Source organism: Neophocaena asiaeorientalis, unplaced genomic scaffold, assembly GCF_003031525.2.
Source record: "Neophocaena asiaeorientalis asiaeorientalis breed wild unplaced genomic scaffold, Neophocaena_asiaeorientalis_V1.1 scaffold151, whole genome shotgun sequence".
Classification (NCBI taxonomy): domain Eukaryota; kingdom Metazoa; phylum Chordata; class Mammalia; order Artiodactyla; family Phocoenidae; genus Neophocaena; species Neophocaena asiaeorientalis.
The window spans coordinates 4,609,092-4,630,515 of record NW_020175490.1 but is presented as its reverse complement, the minus strand read 5'-3'; the positions used below and the strand labels follow the sequence as shown (position 1 = coordinate 4,630,515).

At 35.5% G+C, this 21,424-nt stretch overlaps 1 protein-coding gene and 1 pseudogene across 1 annotated transcript in view; both read right to left on the bottom strand.

The window, feature by feature from the left end:
- The window catches only part of GUCY1A2 (guanylate cyclase 1 soluble subunit alpha 2), a 395,366-nt gene that overhangs the window by 18,553 nt on the left and 355,389 nt on the right, over positions 1–21,424 (bottom strand). The gene's annotated exons all lie outside the window — the stretch shown is intronic.
- Positions 2,923–3,968, bottom strand: LOC112415747 (HIG1 domain family member 1A, mitochondrial pseudogene; annotated as a pseudogene).

Sequence of the window (21,424 nt, the reverse complement as noted above, 5' to 3'; positions counted from 1 at the left end):
AAAGAATACAATATCTAGGAATAAAACTACATAAGGAGACAAAAGACCTGTATCCAGAAAATTATGACACTGATGAAAGAAATTAAATATGATACAAATAGATGGAGAGATACACCATGTTCTTGGATTGGAAGAATCAACATTGTGAAAATGACTCTACTACCCAAAGCAATCTACAGCTTCAATGCAATCCCTATCAAACTACCACTGGCATTTTTTCGCAGAACTAGTACAAAAAATTTCACAATTTGTATGGAAACACAAAAGACCCCGAATAACCAAAGCGATCTTGAGAACGAAAAATGGAGCTGGAGGAATCAGGCTCCCTGACTTTGACTATACTACAAAGCTACAGTATTCAAGACAGCATGGTACTGGCACAAAAACAGAAAGATAGATCAATGGAAAAGGATAGAATGCACAGAGATAAACACACACACATATGGTCACCTTATCTTTGATAAAGGAAGCAGGAATGGGACCTAATGAAACTTCAAAGCTTTTGCACAGCAAAGGAAACCCTAAACAAGACTAAACGACAACCCTCAGAATGGGTGAACATATTTGCAAATGAAGCAACTGACAAAGGAATAATTTCCAAAATTTACAAGCAGCTCAATAACAAAAAAACAAACAACCCAATCCAAAAATGGGCAGAAGACCTATATAGACATTTCTCCAAAGAAGATATACAGACTGCCAACAAACACATGAAAGAATGCTCAACATCATTAACCATTAGAGAAACGCAAATCAAAACTAAAATGAGGTATCATTTCACACCAGTCAGAATGGCCATCATCAAAAAATCTAGAAACCATAAACTGTGCAGAGGGTGTGGAGAAAAGGGAACACTTGCACTGCTGGTGGGAATGTGAATTGGTACAGCCACTATGGAGAACAGTATGGAGGTTCCTTAAAAAACTACAAATAGGACTACCATATGATCCAACAATCCCACTACTGGGCATATACCCTGAGAAAACCAAAATTCAAAAAGAGTCATGTACTAAAATGTTCATTGCAGTTCTATTTACAATAGCCTGGAGATGGAAACAACCTAAGTGCCGATCTTCAGGTGAATGGATAAAGAAGATGTGGCACATATATACAATGTAATATTACTCAGCCATAAAAAGAAATGAAATTGAGCTATTTGTAATGAGGTGGATAGACCTAGAGTCTATCATACAGAGTTAAGTAAGACAGAAAAAGAACGAAAAATACCGTATGCTAACACATATATATGGAATTTAAGAAAAAAAATGTCATGAAGAACCTAGGGGTAAGACAGGAATGGGGACGCAGACCTACTAGAGAATGGACTTGAGGATATGGGGAGGAGGAGGGGTGAGCTGGGATGGGGTGAGAGGGGAGCATGGACATGTATACACTACTGAGCGTAGGGTAGATGGCTGGTGGGAAGCAGCCGTGCGGTACAGGGAGATCAGCTCGGTGCTTTGTAACCGCCTGGAGGGGTAGGATGGGTAGGATGGGAGGGAGGGAGACGCAAGGGGGAAGAGATATGGGAACGTGTGTGTATGTATAGCTGATTCAGTTTGTTGTGGGGCAGAAACTAGCACACCATTGTGAAGCAATTGTGCCCCAATAGAGATGTTAAAAAAAAAAGTCCAATATCACACTAGTCTTTCTGTATAAAAGGCAAAGGATGGAGTGGAAGGAAAAAAATATGCACATTTTTTAAATGAACAATCCTTCATTGACTTCATTATTAAAATATTAAATGCAGAAACAATTTTAAAGAATTCTGTGTTCTCTATTTGATGTATTCCTGAACCAATCATAAGTAGAATTAGCCTAGATCTTTGTAAGGAGAACATAGAAAGTTGTAATGACTTCAGTCCTAAAGAAGGCAAATCAGCCTGAAGAAAATATTTAGGAGCTAGAAAACAAAAAGTGAAGTTTTTTCTCTTCTTCAAGAGTTTAACCCTCCTCCTCCTCATTCTTCCTTTTTTTCTTTTAAAGTGTTCACATTTTATTAACATTATATTCCCCATGTTATCACCACAGAATATAAATTCAGGTTAGAGGAGAGAACTTCACAAATGCAATAAAGCATTCTGTAGTATACCAAAGTTTGTATAAAATGTCTGACCAAGTCAGCTTGCTCAAAAATCATTAATCACTTCCATTATAGATAATTTATTTAGTTTAATATTTATGATTCTTAGAAAATAAACATACTATACACATTTTAAACAGTGTTTTCCATTTACCTTTTCATTACCATTAAAATACATATTTCTGCTTGAAGGTGAAATTTAAAAATATTCTAAAATAGCAGCAGCAAAATAAAATTCTGCAATAACAAAAAAGGAAAACTAGGATCCATAATTAAGTCATTATATTTACAAGTATGATCCTGAAATAAATACTACTTCTAAGCAGCTCTGTTATCAGCTTCTCATGATTGGTTTAAACACACACAATTGGTTAGTGTGGGGAGGCTTATATTATAATATTATATTCTATGTATTGTTCTGAAAGGGTTCTTCTAGAGCCAACCAGTCCTAAAAACAGAATGCCATAAAACAAATAGAATTCCTATGTAACATCAAAAGCATGTGATATTTTGTAGCAGCTAGGAGTATTTCACGATTGGCTTCTTTAGAACTAATTTCATGAGGAGAGCTTAAGAAGGTGGACATTTTACCATTATCATGTGCAGTGACATGTTTCTTTTGTGCTAATTTGATTCCCTTGAATGACATAGTTAGTGAGCTAGTCACCAATAATTTCATGACCAGGCAAATCAAACCTGCAAAAAAAGAAGCCAGTTTCAAATTACCATGTTATTGTCTCACCCACTCAAACAATTTATTTTCAACATAAATATATAACCTCAATATAAGATGTCTGACTAAAGCAAGCACTATCAACAAAACCAAGACAGCATCTTTTCTAAGGTTTAGCTTTTGGCCAGAATTCCTGATACATAGAATAGTCCATACCAAGAGTCATTGTTCCTGCAACAAAGCCTTGGGTTGCCAGGCACATGTGAATCTGGTGAATGGACATTTTAGTATTTTCCCTTCTATTCAATTTATATAATTCATACACAACGATTGCTGCAAAACTTGCCATTCCAATGGGGACAAATTGTGCCCCTCTGGCTATTCAAATAAATTTAGATCCATGATCTTCATTATATGAAGAAAGAGAAATATTTGTGTTGGTAGACAGTGATTGAAGAATCTTTTGAGAACTACAGGATTTCTTTAAGTCACTTAAGTTCTCTGGTTCTGTTCTCCAGAAGAGATCACATCTTGGATCACAAATCAAACCTTGGAAAATTTAAAAAAATTGAAATCTTATCAATTATCTTTTCCAAACACAATGGTATGAGGTTAGAAATCAATTACAGGAAAAAACTGTAAAAACCACAAATACATGGAGGCTGAACAGTGTGCTGCTAAATAACCAAGAAATCACTGAAGACATCAAAGAAGAAATAAAAAAATAGAAACAAAACACAATGAAAACACAATGATCCAAAACCTATGGGCTGCAGGGAGAGGACTGGGGCTGGCTGTGTGAACACAGCCAGACTGAAGGCGCTAGTGTGCCACAGCCAGCAGGGAGGGAGTCCAGGAAAAAGTCTGTAGCTGCCGAAGAGGAAAGAGACTTTTTCTTGCCTCTTTGTTTCCTGGTGCATGAGGAGAGGGGATTAAGAGTGCGACTTAAAGGAGCTCCAGAGATGGGAGTGAGCTACAGCTATCAGCATGGACCCCAGAGACGGGCATGAGACACTAAGGCTGCAGCTACAGCTACCAAGAAGCCTGTGTGCAATCACAGGTCACTATCCACACCTCCTCTCCTGGGAGCCTGTGCAGCCTGCCACTGCAGGGTCCCGTGATCCAAGGACAACTTCCCCAGGAGAACACACAGTGTGCCTCAAGCTGGTTCAACATCACACTGGCCTCTGTTGCCACAGGCTCGTCCCGCATTCTGTACCCCTCCCTCTCCCTGGCCTGAGTGAGCCAGAGCTGCCGAATCAGCTGCTCCTTTAACCCCATCCTGTCTCAGCAAAGAACAGACACTCTCAGGTTACCTACACACAGAGGCGGGGCCAATCCAAAGCTGAACCCTAGGAGTTGTGCAAACAAAGAAAAGAAAGGGAAATTTCTCCCAATAGGCTGAGGAGCAATGGATTAAATCTCCACAATCAACTTGATGTACCCTGCATCTGTGGAATACCTGAATAAACAACGAATCATACCAAATTGAGGAGGTGGACTTTGGTAGCAACTATATATATATATTTTTTTTTCCCTTTTTCTCTTTTTGTGAGTGTGTATGCCTATGCTTCTGTGTGTGATTTTGTCTTTATAGCTTTGCTTTTAATATTTGGCCTAGGGTTCTATCTGTCCTTTTTTTTTTAAATTTTTAGTACTTAGCACTCGTTATCATTGGTGAATTTGATTTCTGGTTTGGCTGCTCTCTTCTATCTTTCTTTCTTTTCTTTTTAATTTTAAATTTTTTTAAATAATTATTTTTTATTTTAATAAATTTATTTTATTTTATTTTATCTTCATTCTTTATTTTTTTCCCATTTTATTCTGAGCCATGTGGATTACAGGCTCTTGGTACTCCAGCCAGACATCAAGTCTGTTCCTTTGAGGTGGGAGAGCCAAGTTCAGGACACTGGTCCACAAGAGACCTCCAAGCTCCATGTAATATCAAACAGTGAAAATCTCCCAGAGATTTCCATCTCAACACCAAGACCCAGCTCCACTCAATGACCAGCAAGCTACAGTGCTAGACACCCTATGCCAAAAAACTAACAAGACAGAAGCACAACCCCGTCCATTAGCAGATAGGCTATGTAAAATCATAAGGCCAGAGACACCACAAAACACACTACTTGACCTGGACCTGCCCACCAGAAAGACAAGATCCAGCCTCATCCACCAGAACACAGGCATTAGGCCCCTCCAGCCAGGAACCCTACACAAACCACTGAACCAACCTTAGCCACTGGGGACAGACACCAAAAACAATGGGAACTAAGAACCTGCAACCTGCAAAAAGAACATCTCAAACACAGTAAGTTAAGCAAAATGAGAAGAGAGAGAAACACACAGCAGATGAAGGAGCAAGGCAAAAACCCACCAGATCTAAAAAATGAAAATGAAATAGGCAGACTACCTGAAAAAGAATTCAGAATAATGATAGTAAAGATGATCCAAAATCTTGGAAATAGAATGGAGAAAATACAAGAAACATTTAACAAGGCCTAGAAGAAATAAATAGCAAACAGTGAATGAACAACACAATAAAGGAAATAAAAAATTCTCTAGAAGGAATCAATAGCAGAATAACTGAGGCAGAAGAACGGATAAGTGACCTGGAACATAAAATAGTGGAAATAATTACTGCAGAGTAGAATAAAGAAAAAATAATGAAAAGAATTGAGGACAGTCTCAGAGACCTCTGGGACAACATTAAACACACCAACATTCGAATTACAGGGGTCCCAGAAAAAAAAGAGAAACAGAAAGGGACTGAGAAAATATGTGAAGAGATTATAGTTGAAAACTTCCCTAATATGGGAAAGGAAATAGTTAATAAAGTCCAGGAAGCACAGATAGTCCCATACAGGATAAATCCAAGGAGACACACACCAAGACATATATAAATAAAACTGTCAAAAATTAAATACAAAAAAAACATATTAAAAGCAGCAAGGGGAAACAAAAAATAACACACAAGGGAATCCCTATAAGGTTAACAGCTGATCTTTCAGCAGAAATGCTGCAAGCCAGAAGGTAGTGGCAGGAAATATTTAAAGTGATGAAGGAGTAAAACCTATAAACAAGACTACTCTACACAGCAAGGATCTTGTTCAGATTTGATGGAGAAATTAAAACATTTATAGACAAACAAAAGCTAAGAGAATTAAGTACCACAAAGCCAGCTTTACAACAAATGCTAAAGGAACTTCTCTAGGCAGGAAACAAAACAGAAGAAAAAGACCTACAATAACGAACCCAAAACAATTAACAAAATGGTAATAGGAACATAGATATTAATAATTACCTTAAATGTAAATGGATTAAATGCTCCAACCAAAAGATAGACTGGCTGAATGGATACAAAAACAAGACCCTTATATATGCTGTCTACAAGAGACCCACTTCAGACCTAGAGACACATACAGACTGAAAGTAAGGGGATGGAAAAAGATATTCCATGCAAATGGAAATCAAAAGAAAGCTGGAGTAGCAATTCTCCTATCAGACAAAATAGACTTTAAAACAAAGATTATTACATGAGACAAAAAAGGACTCTACCTAATGATCAGGGGATTGACCCAAGAAGACAATGTAACAATTGTAAATATTTATGCACTCAACATATGAGCACCTCAACACGTAAGGCAAATACTAAGTGCTGTAAAAGGGGAAATCCACAGTAACACAATCATAGTAGGGGATTTTAACACCCCACTTTCACCAATGGACAGTTCATCAAAAATGAAAATAAATAAGGAAACACAGGCTTTAAACGATACATTAAAAAAGATGGACTTAATTGACATTTATATGGCATTCCATCCCAAAACAACAGAATACACACTCTTCTGAAGTGCTCATGGAACATTCTCCAGGATAGATCATATCTTGGCCCATAAGTCAAGCCATGGTAAATTTAAGAAATTGAAATCATATCAAGTTTCTTTACCAACTACAATGCTATGAGACTAGATATCAATTACAGGAAAAAATATGTAAAAATTACAAACACATGGAGGCTAAACAATACACTGCTTTATAACCAAGGGATAACTGAAGAAATCAAAGAGGAAATAAAAAAATACCTAGAAACAAATGACAATGGAGACACAACGACCCAAAACCTATGGGATGCAGCAAAAGCAGTTCTAAGAGGGAAGTTTATAGCAATACAATCCTACCTTAAAAAACAAGAAACATCTCAGATAAACAACCTAACCGTACACCTTAAGCTATTAGAGAAAGAAGAACAAAAAACACCAAATTAAGATAAGGAAAGAAATCATAAAGATCAGATCAGAAATAAATGAAAAAGAAATGAAGGAAACGATAGCAAAGATCCATAAAATTAAAAGCTGGTTCTTTGAGAAGATAAACAAAATTGATTAGCCATTAGCTATTAACCATAATTGATTAACCATTAGCCAGACTCATCAAGAAAAAAAGGGAGAAGACTCAAATCAATAGAATTAGAAATGAAAAAGAAGTAACAACTGACACTGCAGAAACATAAAGGATCATGAGAGAATACTGCAATCAACTATATGCCAATTAAATGGACAGCCTGGAAGAAATGGACAAATTCTTAGAAATGCAAAACCTTCCGAGACTGAAACAGGAGGAAATAGAAAATAGGAACAGACCAATCACAAGCACTGAAATTGAAACTGTTATTAAAATCTTCCAACAAATAAAACCTTCCAACAAATAAAACCCAGGACCAGATGGCTTCACAGGCAAATTCTATCAAACACTTAGAGAAGAGCTAACACCTATCTTTCTAAAACTCTTCCAGAATATAGCAGAGGGAGGAACACTCCCAAGCTCATTCTATGAGGCCACCAACACACTGATACCAAAGCCAGACAAAGATGTGAAAAAGAAACAAACCTACAGGCCAATAGCACTGATGAACATAGATGCAAAAATCCTCAATAAAATACTAGCAAACAGAATCCAACAACACATTAAAAGGATCATACACCTTAATCAAGGCAGGTTTATCCCAGGAATGCAAGGATACTTCAATATACGCAATTCTATCAGTGTGATACACCATATTAACAAATTGAAGGAGAAAAACCATATGATGATCTTAATAGATGCAGAGAAAGCTTTCAACAGAATTCAACACCGATTTATGATAAAAACCCTCTAGAATGTAGGCATAGAGGGAACTTGCCTCAACATAATAAAGGCCATATATGACAAACCCACAGCCAACATTGCCCAAAATGGTGAAAAACTGAAAGCATTTCCACTAAGATCAGGAACAAGACAAGGGTGCCCACTCTCCCTACTATTATTCAACATAGTTTTGGAAGTTTTAGCCACAGCAATCAGAGAAGAAAAAGAAATAAAAGGAATCCAAATCTGCAAAGATGATGTAAAGCTGTCACTGTTTGCAGATGACATGATACTATACATAGAGATTCCTAAAGATGTTACCAGAAAACTACCAGAGTTTATCAATGAATTTGGTAAAGTAGCAGGATATAAAACTAATGCACAAAAATCTCTGGCATTCCAGTACACTAATGCTGAAAAAGCTGAAAGTGAAAATAAGAAAACACTGCCGTTTACCACTGCAACAAAAGGAATAAAATATCTAGGAATAAACCTACTAAGGAGACAAAAGACCTGTATGCAGAAAATTATAAGACTCTAATGAAAGAAATTAAAGATGATACAAATAGAGGGAGAGATATACCATGTTTTTCGACTGGAAGAATAAACGTTGTCAAAATGACTATACTACCCAAAGCAATATACAGATTCAATGCAATCCCTATCAAACTACCACTGGCATTTTTCATAGAAGTAGAACAAAAAACTTCACTATTTGTATGGAAACACAAAAGACCCTGAATAGCCAAAGCAATCCTAGAAAGAAAAACGGAGCCTGAGGAATCAGTTTCCCTGACTACAGACTATAATACAAAGCTACAGTAAATAAGAGAGTTTGGTACTGGCACAAAACAGAAATATAGATCAATGGAACAGGATAGAAAGCGCAGAGGTAAACCCACACAAACATGGTCACCTTATCTTTGATAAAAGAGGTAAGAGTATACAGTGGAGAAAAGACAGCCTCTTCAATAAGTGGTGCTGGGAAAACTGGACAGCTACATGGAAAAGAATGAAATTGGAACTCTCCCTAACACCATACACAAAAGTAAACTCAGATGGATTAAGGGTCTAAATATAAGGCCAGACACTATAAAACTCTTAAAGGAAAACAGGCAGAACACTCTAAAACATAAATCACAGCAAGATCCTTTTTGACGCACCTCCTAAAGAAACGGAAATAAAAACAAAAATAAAGAAATGGAACCTAATGAAACTTAAATCCTTTTGCACAGCAAAGGAAACCATAAACAAGATGAAAAGACAACCCTCAGAATGGGAGAAAATATTTGCAAATGAAGCAACTGACAAAGGATTAATCTGCAAAATTTACAAGCCGTTCATGCAGCTCAATACCAAAAAAACAAACAACCCAATCCAAAAATGGGCAGAAGACCTAAACAGACATTTCTCCAAGGAAGATATACAGATTGCCAACAAACACATGAAAGGATGCTCAACATCAGTAATCATTAGAGAAATGCAAATGAAAACTATAATGAGATACCGTCTCACACTGGTCAGAATGGCCATCATCACAAAATCTACAAACAATAAATGCTGAAGAGGGTGTGCAGAAAAGGGAACCCTCTTGCACTGTTGGTGAGAATGTAAATTGATAGCCACTATGGAGAACAGTGTGGAGGTTCCTTGAAATACTGAAAATAGAACTACCATATGACCCAGTAATCCCACTTCTGGGCATGTACCCTGAGAAAACCATAATTCCAAAAGAGTCATGTACCACAATATTCATTACAGCTGTATTTACAATAGTCAGGACATGGAAGCAACCATCAACAGATGAATGGTAAAGAAGATGTGGCACATATATACAGTGGAATATTACTCAGCCATAAAAAGATTCGAAATTGAGTTATTTGTAGTGAGCTGGATGTACCTAGAGTCTGTAATACAGAGTGAAGTAAGTCAGAATCAGAAAATACTATATGCTAACACATATATATATAGAATCTTAAAAAAAAAAAAAGGTCATGAAGAACCTAGGGACAAAACGGGAATAAAGACACAGACCTACTAGAGAATGGACTTGAGGATATGCAGAGGGGGAAGTGTAAGCTGGGACAAAGTGAGAGAGTGGCATGTGCATATATACACTACCAAACGTAAAATAGATAGCTCATGGGAAGCAGCCACATAGCACAGGGAGATCAGCTCGGTGCTTTGTGACCATCTAGAGGGGTGGAATAGTGAGGGTGAGAGGGAGAGAGACACAAGAGGGAAGAGATATGTGGATTTATGTATATGTATAACTGATTCACTTTGTTATAAAGCAGAAACTAACACCGCATTGTAAAGCAATTATACTTTAATAAAGACGTAAAAAATAAAAATGAAAAAAAAAACAACACAAAAAACAAAGAATCTTATCACTTCAGGTAAGATTAGATGCAGATAGCAAATAAGTTCTCAGAATTTTAGAATTTCAAATCAGAAATTGTGGCACTTGAGGCAGGATAATGCCAAGTTAATACACATTATAATATTGAAAATTTAAAATAATTTGTGCCTATAATGCATGGTATATAGAAATTTATTTTTAAAATCCAACCAAACATCTCTGAATTTCAATTCATTTCTGGAGGTGAAAATCAGTGTCTCCTCAATATGAATGTTTATTTGAACTGTTTCAACGAATAAAACAATCTCTGAAAGAAAAAATATCCCATGGGTTACAGCAAAAGCAGTTCTAAGAGGGAAGTTTATAGCAATTCAAACTCATTGCAAGAAACAAGAAAAATCTGAAATAATCTAATCTTACACCTAAAGCAAGTAGAAAAAGAAGAACAAAGAAAACTGAAAGTTGAAGGAAGGAAATCATAAAGATCAGAGCAGAAATAAATGAAATAGAAACAAAGAAATCAATAGCAAAGATCAATAAAACTAAAAGCTTTTTCTTTAAGAGGATAAACAAAATTGATAAGCCTTTTGTCAGACTCATCAAGAAAATAAGGGAGAGGACTCAAATCAATAAATTTAGAAATGAAAAAGGCAAAGTTACAACAGACACTGCAGAAATACAAAAGATCATTAAGAGACTACTACAATCAATTATATACCAATAAAATGGACAACCTGGAAGAAATGGACAAATTCTTGGAAAGGTACAACTTTCCAAGATTGAACCAGGAAGAAACAGATCAATCACAGGTAATGAAACTGAAACTGTAATGAAACATCTAACAAACAAACTTCCAGGACCAAAGGGCTTCACAGCTGAATTCTATCAAACATTTAGAGAAGAGTTAACACCTGTTCTTCTGAAACTCTTGCAAAAAATTGCACAGGGAGGAACACTCCCAAACTTGTTCTATGAAGCCACCATTACCCTGATACCAAAACCAGAAAAATATATCACAAAAAAAGAAAATTCTAGACCAATATCACTGATGAACATACACACAAAAGTCCTCAACAAAATACTAGCACACAGAATCCAGCAGCACATTAAAAAAATCATACACCATGTTCAAGTGGAATTTATCCCAGAGATGCAAGGATTCTTCAATATATACAAAACAATCCATGTGATACACAATATTAAAAAATAAAAGAATAAAAATCATATGATCATCTTGATACATGCAGAAAAATTCAACACTGATTTATGATAAAAACTCTCCAGAAAGTGGGTTTAGAGGGAACCTACCTCAACATAACAAGAGTCATATTTGACAAACCCACAGCAAAGATCATTATCCATGGTGAAAATCTGAAAACATTTCCTGTAAGATCAGGAACAACAGAAGAATGTCCACTCTTCCCACTATTACTGAACATTGTATTGGAAGTCCTAGCCACAGAACTGAGAGAAGAAAAAGAAATAAAAGGGCTCCCAATTGAAAAGAAGAAGTAAAACTGTCACTGTTTGACAATGACATACTATACATAGAAATCTTAAAGATGCTATCAGAAAACTACTAGAACTAAACAATAAATTTGGTGATGTTGTGGGATACAAAATTAATGCACAGAAATCTCTTGCATTCCTATACCCTAACAATGAAAGATCAGAAATAGAAAATAAGGAAACAATCCCATTTACCACTGCAACAAAAAGAGTAAACTACTTAGGAATAAACCGACCTATGGAGGCCAAAGACCTGTACTCAGAAAACTATAAAACACTGATAAAAGAAATCAAAGATGATATAAACAGATGGAGAGATATACCATATTCCTGGATTGGAAGAATCAATATTGTGAAAATGACTATACTACACAAAGCGATCTACAGATTCAATGCAATCCCACTTAAATTACCAAAGTCATTTTTCACAGAATTAGAACAAGAAATTTTACAACTTGTATGGAAACAGAAAAGACCCTGAATAGCAAAAGCAATCTTAAGAAAGAAAAATGGAGCTGGAGGAAGTAGGCTCCCTGACTTCAAACTATACTACTAAGCTACAGTAATCAAGACAGTATGGTACTGGCACAAAAAAAGAAAAATAGATCAATGGAACAGGATGGAAAGCCCCGAGATAAACCCACACACATATGGTCACCTTATCTTTGATGAAAGAGGCAAGAATATACAGTGGAGAAAAGACAGCCTCTTCAATAAGTGGTGCTGGGAAAACTGGACAGCTACATGGAAAAGAATGAAATTAGGACACTCCCTAACACCATACACAAAAATAAACTCCAAATGTATTAAAGATCTAAATGTAAGACCAGAGCCTATAAAACTCTTAGAGGAAAACATAGGCAGAACACTCTATGACATAAATCACAGCAAGATCCTTTTTGCCCACCTCTTAGAGAAATGGAGATAAAAACAAAAATAAACAAATGGGACCTAATGAAACTTAAAAGCTTTTACACAGCAAAGGAAACCATAAACAAGACAAAAAGACAACTCTCAGAATGGGAGAAAATTTTTGCAAGTGAAGCAACAGACAAAGGTTTAATCTCCAAATATACAAGCAGCTCATGCAGCTCAATATTAAAAAAAACCAATCCAATCAAAAAATGGGCAGAAGTCCTAAATAGACATTTCTCCAAAGAAGACATACAGATAGCCAACAAATACATGAAAAGATGCTCAACGTCACTAATCATTAGAGAAATGAAAATCAAAACCAAAATGAGGTATCATCTATACCAGTCAGAATGGCCATCATCAAAAAGTCTAGACACAATAAATTCCGGAGAGGGTGTGAACAGGGAACCCTCCTGCATTGTTAGTGGGAATGTAAATTGATATAACCACTATGGAGAACAGTATGGCGGTTCCTTAAAATACTAAAAATAGAACTACCATATGACCCAGCAAACCCACTTCTTGGCATATATCCTGAGAAAACTATAATTCAAAAAGAGACATGTACCACAATGTTCATTTTAGCACTATTTACAGTAGCCAGGACATGAAGCAACCTAATGTCCATCAACAGATGAATGGATTAAGAAGATGTGACATAGATATACAATGGAATATTACTCAGATGTAAAATTGAATGTAATTGAGTTATTTGTAGTGAGGTGGATGGACCTAGAATCTGTCATACAGACTGAAGTAAGTCAGAAAGAGAAAAATAAATACCATATGCTAATGCATATATATGGAAACTGAAAAAGTGGTACTGATGAACCTAATGGCAGGGCAGGAAAAAAGACCCAGATGTAAAGAACGGACTTGAGGACACAGATGGGGAAGGGGAAGCTGGGATGAAGTGAGAGAGTAGCACTGACATATATACACTACCAAATGTAAAATGGATGTCTAGTAGGAAGCTGTTGCATAGCGCAAGATGATTAACTGGATGCTGTGTGATGACTTAGAGGGGTGGAATAGGGAGGGTGGGAGGGAGGCTCAAGAGGGAGGGAATATGGGGATATATGGATATATATAGCTTGTACTTTGTTGTACAGCAGAAACTAACACAACATTGTAAAGCAATTACACTCCAATAAAGTTGTGAAAAAATAAATAAAATAAAATTCCAGAAAAAAATAGTTGGTTCTCAAATTTCCTTGTGGAAAAGGAAAGATTTTGATCTAATTTATTCCAAAGATTATTTGTGACTCAAACATTTAATGGTGGTTGACAATTTATATCCTATTCCAATTATAGAGGGTCATGTGAAACAACATGTTCAAACATGTTTAGTTTTAGACTTGCAATTCTGAAAACGTCTCAAGTAAGATCTCCAGAGAAAACACTGTTGTGTTGGACAACATCATAAAAGCTGATCACAGAGCAATTTTGATTTAGTAATGGGTGACTAAAGTATGAGAATTTTTGCAGTTTAATCAGAGCCATGAAAATAATTCTTGAGCATAGCAGTTAGATCAGAGATTTCTCAGAGTGCACAAAGTGTTACACACAAAAGAACAGTGAAAGGAACTAACTGCTAAAAGACTAAGTCACACAGAAAAGAACAGTGAAAGGAACTAACTGCTAAAAGACTAAGTCCCAATTAAGACCAATTGCAATTTTCTAGTTTAAAAATGACTTTTCCCAACATATTTTATTTTATTACCTTTTAAAATGTATTCTCATAATACAAAATCATGATCATTTTTTTGGAGGTAAACTGTTTTGTTTTGAGTGGAATTGAAACATACCTATTTACTTAATATAACACTCCAGTGTAATAAAATATAAAAATTTCCAATTCCTTTAAAGAAAAATGCTTATAAATGAGAAAAAGTGATAAAGAGAAATTGATTTATTTAGAAAAAGTTTGATTACATGCTAAATCTTGAATTTTGAAAGAAAAAGATAAATTCATAAGGCATTATTATTATTTTTAAAAGTCAGTAAACATGACTTTCCACTTCCAAGGCCCAGTGTTGACCACACAATACATATAATGGCTATGTGATTTTGCCTAGTCAGCCCTGTTAATTATTTCTTTAAAGATATTCATACCTTTATACTTTCATATGCTTTCCTTCCATTCTCACAACTTCAGTCCTAGCTCAAGTTTAGAACAATAAAGTTGCTTTTCAATACTCATATTTCCTCTAGTTTTCCTTATTCCCTCCATGTGAAACATTACTTCCAAATAAGTTTTCCTTTGATCATGTGGTTTACCGGCTCAAAAACATGCAATGAGTCTCTAATAACATATAAGATCCAATATTTTCTAAGTTGAAAATAAATTCTCAGCCTTACTAGATGTTAAAACTGTGATACTTTTTTAAAATAAATATTTTATTTTAGAATAATTTATTTTTTGTTTTAGACACAAAACTTAATTTAATAGAAATTTTGTTTGTAGTTCTTACATTCTCATTTATAGAAATGTTGTAAAGACAGTACGAGTTCCCCTATATTCTTTACTCAGTTTCCCCTAGTGTTAACATTCTACATAACCCTGGTACATTTGTCATAACTAAGTGATTAATAATAATATGTTATTAACTAAACTAAAGACTTTATTTAGATTTCACTACTTTTCCACTAATGTCTTTTTTCTTTTCCAGGATTTAGTGTAAAATTTTTGGAAATAATACAGACCTAATTGTTTTTTGCTAATTCATGAGGAAACAGAAGATAAGATTATTCATGTGATTTATCTAAGGTCATAAACTATTTAGTGTCAGAACATTAACGTGAACTTGGGTCTCCTGGTACGTTTTATTTGGTCATTCATTTATTTAATCAGCCAGAAGCAATTAAAAAAATTTTCCAAACTATGGGTCACATTGGAAATCTAATGTATTAGAAAAAGCATCCTTCCAGAAAAGTACACACGTGAGTATGCATTGAAAATATGTCAGGAAACTCATAAACACACCAAACTTAAGATTTCCTTAAATGCTATACCATCTCCCAATACCTTAACAACATTATATTTAACTATGCTCTAGTCTGGATTTTTAAATCAGAGTTTACTTAAATTGGTTTCATAGCCAACAAATGTTTAAAAATTACTTTTCCACTTGGCCCTTTTAGCTAAAATATGAACATCTAAAAAAATTCAGAAAGTATCCTTTATCCTTTATTAATTGCAAAATAAATATTGATGACCCAGTCGCTTGCATTGGTGCCATTTTTAGTGGAGAAAGAAAAAGGAGGATGTGCATTGAATTTCCCTCTTGCTTTAGATTATGCTCAATTATCTTAGTAACTAATTTTCAGTTTATAGTGATCTAGATAATGTAAAGAATTTAGTTAAACTTGGTGTTATTTGTAAAGATATTATTTATGGCCAATAAAATAGCTGTTTTTTGTACCTCATAGAAATTCCCCTTTTGTATGAAATTAATAGATGTCTGCCATAATAGAACTATTGACATGGACCAGATTCATGTCTTTTTTTTTTTTTTTCAGATTCATGTCTTTAAATTCTGTACCCTAATCTAGGTAATTAACATTTTATCATTACTGTCATGGGAAAAGAGAAACACCCTTAATCTAGAGTAAGGAATGTGCCCTAATATAGGACCAGCAATATTTCTACACTTAATCTAGAGCCTTATCATTATAGACCAAACCTATGCTAAATAGTCAAACTACAAAAAACTTCAAAATTGCCAGACCCACTTTTTCATTTCATAACAATGAAATAATAACTAACCATTATTACACAGTACTTATTTATATATTGATTCTGACAACTATGAGCAATTAAACTTATAAAAGTGAGCTATTAGGTAAATATATATGTGATTTTTACTATAAAAACAACCGCAATATTATATTCTGATCCTCAAAGACTTCACTATTATGACCTCATAATGCTGGTAAATATATGGAATGATTGAGGTGGAATATTCTGACATCAAAAAAGTAGACCAGATTTATTTTTTAAAATTAGGAAAGCTTATGATTTCCAATCCTCAGATTATATTTTCTGGGGAAAATGCTATCTGGTAAAGCAGAGAGACAAAAGAAGAAAGAGTTAAATAAAAATGTCTAAATAGAATATCTCATTCAATTTTGCTATATGTGACTTATATTGACACTTTTTTTTTTTTTTTTTTTGCAGTATGCAGGCCTCTCACTGTTGTGGCCTCTCCCGCTGTGGAGCACAGGCTCTGGACGCGCAGGCTCAGTGGCCATGGCTCACGGGTCCAACCGCTCCACAGCGTGTGGGTTCTTCCTGGACCGGGGCATGAACCCGTGTCCCCTGCATCAGCAGGCGGACTCTCAACCACTGAGCCACCAGGGAAGCCCTATTGACACTTTTAAAAGGGTAACATGGATGTTATTCTTTGTAATTAGAAAAATAGAAACATAATTCTTGAGGCACAACTTAATTTATCCTTTTGGAAACACTATTAAGTCATTTGTCTTTACTAATTTTTTTTTTATTTTGTAAAATATAGTGTTTACTATTTTTGGTGCTTCTACAAAGAATAGGAAGATCAATAAAGTCACTTAAAAGACTGACACGACAGGAAAATACCAGCCCAAATATTTTTATTTTCAGCCCAAATATTTAAAAAATATATGGTCACTAGTGCAGATGCACATTTTGAGTTTTTAAAAACAGGAAGTTATAGGTAAACTACTAGACAGAATTTCTTTGGATGTCTTTCCCCATTTTAAGTATCTATAGTACAAAGAGTAAATATTTACAGTATATCTCACTCTTGTATAGTAATAATATTGACAAAGAAATAGAAGCAGAGGGCTTCCCTGGTGGCGCAGTGGTTGAGAGTCCACCTGCCGATGCAGGGGACACGGGTTCGTGCCCTGGTCCAGGAAGATCCCACATGCCACGGAGCGGCTGGGCCTGTGAGCCATGGCCGCTGAGCCTGTGCGTCCGGAGCCTGTGCTCCGCAATGGGAGAGGCCACAACAGTGAGAGGCCCGCGTACCGCAAAAAAAAAAAAAAAAAAAAAAAAGAAATAGAAGATTTTCTACCTAGTGTTTTAACTAAGTTAGTAAATATTAACTTTTACATGCAAAGAAAAATATACCCAAGTAGGTTAATCTTTCTTCAATTATTCCATGCATATCTCAATATACTAGAAAGATACATTCCTCTAAATTGTCTATAAAGTAAAATTCTGAATAATATGCCTATATTCACTGTGATTTTTATTATATGCATTAGACACAAAATGTTTTAGCATAACAGACACAAAAGATGGTTTTCCGTTTAACCCGGAAGCCTCTATTTGCCACAGTTGATGTTCAGATCCAGAGTTAGAGACACAGATATGGTTAGAAATATGGAGATGTCAAGCAAATATTTTAGGACAAGCATTCTTCTTTTTTATTACCTTGAGTATGAAAAGAACTCTGGCATAGCAAAAATGTAACCTGGACATATTCATATGTACAGAAATAAGAAAGGAACAGAATCTCCCTTTGCTCTGATTCCAGCTTGCTCCCTATTGATCCTTTTATCACTCTTTTGAAGAGGAAATCCTCCCATCAAGGCAAGTCATCTTCAGAAATTATTACTCCTTATCAACAGTTATTGACCCACAGAGATAGTTTGCCCATGGATAAGAACTCAGGTTCTAGGATAAGGCAGTTATGAATTTGAATTCTGACTCCTACATTGTGTGTTTTTAGCTGTGTGCTCTTGGTGATTTATTTAACCTTTCAAAGACTCAATTTCTTTTCATCTGAAAAATAAAGATAATAACAGTGCTTAACTCACAGGCTTTCTATGAATATTAAATGGGGTAATGTGAAAAAACAATGTAAGTTTAGTTAATAACATACTATTATTAATCACTTAGTTATGACAAATGTACCAGGGTTATGTAGAATGTTAACACTAGGTTATGTAGAATGTTAACTCATTAACTAATGTTAATGAGTAAAGAATATAGGGGGACTCGTACTATCTTTACAACAGTCAGTGTTTACCACATGACTAAGACTTAGTCATCAGCAAAATGCCTTTGCTAATAAAAACCTGTAGGAATAAGCTGATTACTAGCTCAGTTCTGAGTCATAGCTCAAAGTGCCTTTGGCCACATAACCAAACCCACTGTTTCTTTGGAACTGCCAAATGAGGTCTGTAATGCAACTATCACACATCACTCAACATGGCTAAACAGAATATGAGAATCAAGTGCAGAATAAGATAGTCTATCCCTACATGGAAGAAACAGGTTGAAATAATAAATGAATGTCTACAGTGTTCCAAATATAAGAGCTTTATAAACATCATATTTAATCCTAACAATAATCTTCTGAAATAGATACCAATTTAAATATGTGGACAATGGGCCCAAAAGAAATTGAGTTCCTAAATTTCAGACAATAAGTTTCAGACTCTGGATTTCAACCTAAGCACTCTGATTCTGGTTCACTTGACCACTACCCTATCCTGCTCCATTGTACATCCTCTGATATGATGAGCTATTTATACAGCATTAGTTAGAAGGTAACTTGGTTTGAACTGAAGAAGGAGCCTCTCACAGTGAATGAAAAATAGGCATTCTGAAAAGTCTAGAAGTCTAGAAGTAGATCAATTGTAAAATGAGAAAAAAAATGCTTAAAGGTTAAGGAAAATACAAGCAAGGAAATACAATTGATTCTGCTCAGGCCAATAATTTGACTATTCATGCCATTTCAAAATTTGCTGAAAATGTCCTTAGTATAAGCAATTATTTCAGTTTCACAGATCAGCAGCATGATGTTAAGAGACCATTGCTTATAATGTACATTATTTTAAAATTTGCATGAGTGGGAACAATGATTGTAAACATAACATTTATTCAGAGAAAAATGAAAACATAAAACATGAAAAATTCAATAAAAATTTCTTTTTGTCCAGAGATGAAACTAGTAATAAAGTGCCCTGGGTGAAGAGGAAATGGTCATTGGGCATTACTGCATGCAACAAGATGACTCACAATAAGTCTAAAAAAATGAATACTATTATATAAAAGTTATGGACTTGGTTTAGAAATCTTTATTCATTATGTCCAAATGAATATTGAGGTAAACAACATCTGATCATTCCAATTCTAGTAACCTTTAGGAAACTCAATTATTTATATCATATGAAATGTAAAGTAGCTTAATTTATGTAATGTCATGTTCATAGGAACATACTTTGTAATAATTAAAAATTAGAAAACAAAACCTGTGTTCATCAATAGAAGAATAGATGAGTGAACATTAAAATATAGTAGAGTCATATGCTGAAATGTTGAATAGTAATTAAAATGATGGGCTAGAGCTATCTATGTCTCAACAAGGATAGATCTTAAAACATAAAATTTTTAAAAAGTTAGAAAAATGTTTATACAGTGAAATATCACTTATGCAAATTAAAATAAATGAAATTCTATTGTTTCTGGATACACATAAGAAAGTTAACATATAAAACACTAGACTTTGAAACACAACAAATTCATTAGGGTATTTGTCACAATGAAAGGAAGGAAAAATTCCAAAGGAAAAGTCTTATTTATTTTTATTAAACAAGATCTGAAGCACATATAAAGTCTAAAACAAGTGGTGGGGTCATGGGTATTATATTATTCCTTTTAAACTTTAGTACTTCAAAATATTTATAAAAGTGTTTTTTTTTCAATCAACTATTTCAGGCAAAATGTATTTGGAATGAATTATTCAGAAAATTATTTCAATTTCTCATTATATCAAAATACTCCACTCTCTTACAGTTTATGATAATTATATAGTCTTGTTAAAAATAAATTGAATATAAACTCCTCTGAAGGAGGCAGGGAAATCAAGATGGCAGAGGTGTAGGACGTGGAATTCACATTCTCCCACAAAAACATTGAAAATACAGAGAACAGCTACTGAACGCTGACAGAAGACCTCAGGCATCCAAAAAGACAAGAAAACCTCCATGTAAATGGGTACGACAAAAGGAAAAAGAAAAAGAAAGAATGGGGACAGGGTCTATGCCCCAGGGAGGGAGCTGTGAAGGAGGAAAAGTTCCTGCACCCTGGAAAATCTCTCTACTGGTGGGGATATCAGCCTGGATGGAAGGGGAGTTTCAGAGCCTAAGAAGAGAGAGCAGCAACAAGTTTGTGGAAGGCAAAATGGAGTGCCCTGCACTCCCCAACCTGAGACACTCCTCTGTCAGTGCAGGTGGGGGCTAGGTGCTGAAGCTCAGGATCCAGAGGTCAGATCCAGGGAGAGGACCAGGGTGAGATGTGCAGAAACAGCTTGAAGAGGCCAGACTGTGGCAACTGAGGGTTTATTCTGAAGAAGGTTGGGCTTGCTAGAGAGGCAAGTTGCCATTATTAGGAGTCACATGAAGAGAGGGGTAGGACCACCATAAAAGCTTCTTTCCCTGTGAGCACTTCCAGGCAATAGGACACCACCTACAGGAACTCCAGGGGCAGGTGTGAGTCACTGCCACCATCTTGGGCCCCAGAGGCAGGCACTAGCCACCTCTATCAGACCTGTGAGTTGATGCCAGGCCCTGCCCCTGTTGTCCCAGGACAGTGCATATAGGTTCTGCCACTGGAAAATATACCTGCAGTCACCAGGACCTGTCCCAGCTGTCCCAGAAGGGTATGGATAGCTCCCACCACTAAGAAATCTATGAGCAAGAGCCAGGACCTGCGCCTGCTGTCCCAGGAGTAAGTGGATAACATCTGCCCCTAGGAAAT